Below are 2,500 nucleotides of genomic sequence, written 5' to 3'. Positions count from 1 at the left end.
GGAGGTCCTATGGGGGTGATGTGTGGCCCTTTAATGTCACAGGGCCAGTGGCTGGGTGATATGCCTGGGTGCTGGAGCTCTGACACAGGGGGATAGAGGCATGGATGTGTGGCTGTGGAGGTCCTGTGGAGGTGCTGTGTGGGCCTTTAATATCACAGGGGGAGAAGCTGGGCCATGAGCCTGGCCCCTGGAGCTCTGATACAGGGGAGAGAGGCATGTGTGTGTGGCTGTGGAGGTCCTGTGGAGGTGCTGTGTGGGCCTTTAATATCACAGGGGGAGAAGCTGGGCCATTAGCCTGGCTCCTGGAGCTCTGATACAGGGGAGAGAGGCATGGATGTGTGGCTGTGGAGGTGCTGTGTGGGCCTTTAATATCACAGGGCCAGTGGCTGGGTGATATGCCTGGGTGCTGGAGCTCTGACACAGGGCCAGAGAGGCATGTGTGTGTGGCTGTGGAGGTCCTGTGGAGGTGCTGTGTGGGCCTTTAATATCACAGGGGGAGAAGCTGGGCCATGAGCCTGGCCCCTGGAGCTCTGATACAGGGGAGAGAGGCATGTGTGTGTGTGGCTGTGGAGGTCCTGTGTGGCCCTTTAATGTCACAGGGCCAGTGGCTGGGTGATATGCCTGGGTGCTGGAGCTCTGACACAGGGGCAGAGAGGCATGTGTGTGTGGCTGTGGAGGTCCTGTGGAGGTGCTGTGTGGGCCTTTAATATCACAGGGGGAGAAGCTGGGCCGTGAGCCTGGCCCCTGGAGCTCTGATACAGGGGAGAGAGGCATGTGTGTGTGTGTGGCTGTGGAGGTCCTGTGGAGGTGCTGTGTGGGCCTTTAATATCACAGGGGGAGAAGCTGGGCCATGAGCCTGGCCCCTGGAGCTCTGATACAGGGGAGAGAAGCATGTGTGTGTGGCTGTGGAGGTCCTGTGGAGGTGCTGTGTGGCCCTTTAATATCACAGGGCCAGTGGCTGGGTGATATGCCTGGCTCCTGGAGCTCTGACACAGGGGGAGAGAGGCATGGATGTGTGGCTGTGGAGGTCCTGTGGAGGTGCTGTGTGGGCCTTTAATATCACAGGGGGAGAAGCTGGGCCATGAGCCTGGCTCCTGGAGCTCTGATACAGGGGAGAGAGGCATGTGTGTGTGGCTGTGGAGGTCCTGTGGAGGTGCTGTGTGGCCCTTTAATGTCACAGGGCCAGTGGCTGGGTGATATGCCTGGGTGCTGGAGCTCTGACACAGGGGCAGAGAGGCATGTGTGTGTGGCTGTGGAGGTCCTGTGGAGGTGCTGTGTGGGCCTTTAATATCACAGGGGGAGAAGCTGGGCCATGAGCCTGGCCCCTGGAGCTCTGATACAGGGGAGAGAGGCATGTGTGTGTGTGGCTGTGGAGGTCCTGTGGAGGTGCTGTGTGGGCCTTTAATATCACAGGGGGAGAAGCTGGGCCATGAGCCTGGCCCCTGGAGCTCTGATACAGGGGAGAGAAGCATGTGTGTGTGGCTGTGGAGGTCCTGTGGAGGTGCTGTGTGGGCCTTTAATATCACAGGGGGAGAAGCTGGGCCGTGAGCCTGGCCCCTGGAGCTCTGATACAGGGGAGAGAGGCATGTGTGTGTGTGTGGCTGTGGAGGTCCTGTGGAGGTGCTGTGTGGGCCTTTAATATCACAGGGGGAGAAGCTGGGCCATGAGCCTGGCCCCTGGAGCTCTGATACAGGGGAGAGAAGCATGTGTGTGTGGCTGTGGAGGTCCTGTGGAGGTGCTGTGTGGCCCTTTAATATCACAGGGCCAGTGGCTGGGTGATATGCCTGGCTCCTGGAGCTCTGACACAGGGGGAGAGAGGCATGGATGTGTGGCTGTGGAGGTCCTGTGGAGGTGCTGTGTGGGCCTTTAATATCACAGGGGGAGAAGCTGGGCCATGAGCCTGGCTCCTGGAGCTCTGATACAGGGGAGAGAGGCATGTGTGTGTGGCTGTGGAGGTCCTGTGGAGGTGCTGTGTGGCCCTTTAATGTCACAGGGCCAGTGGCTGGGTGATATGCCTGGGTGCTGGAGCTCTGACACAGGGGCAGAGAGGCATGTGTGTGTGGCTGTGGAGGTCCTGTGGAGGTGCTGTGTGGGCCTTTAATATCACAGGGGGAGAAGCTGGGCCATGAGCCTGGCCCCTGGAGCTCTGATACAGGGGAGAGAGGCATGTGTGTGTGTGGCTGTGGAGGTCCTGTGGAGGTGCTGTGTGGGCCTTTAATATCACAGGGGGAGAAGCTGGGCCATGAGCCTGGCCCCTGGAGCTCTGATACAGGGGAGAGAAGCATGTGTGTGTGGCTGTGGAGGTCCTGTGGAGGTGCTGTGTGGCCCTTTAATATCACAGGGCCAGTGGCTGGGTGATATGCCTGGCTCCTGGAGCTCTGATACAGGGGAGAGAGGCATGTGTGTGTGGCTGTGGAGGTCCTGTGGAGGTGCTGTGTGGGCCTTTAATATCACAGGGGGAGAAGCTGGGCCATGAGCCTGGCCCCTGGAGCTCTGATAC

The sequence above is a fragment of the Trachinotus anak genome, unplaced genomic scaffold (assembly GCF_046630095.1).
Source record: "Trachinotus anak isolate AG129_WGS33_773 ecotype Australia unplaced genomic scaffold, CSIRO_AGI_Tana_v1 ptg000107l, whole genome shotgun sequence".
Lineage (NCBI taxonomy): Eukaryota > Metazoa > Chordata > Actinopteri > Carangiformes > Carangidae > Trachinotus > Trachinotus anak.
The sequence above is the reverse complement of the archived record's forward strand: the minus strand, read 5'-3'. Positions refer to the sequence as shown.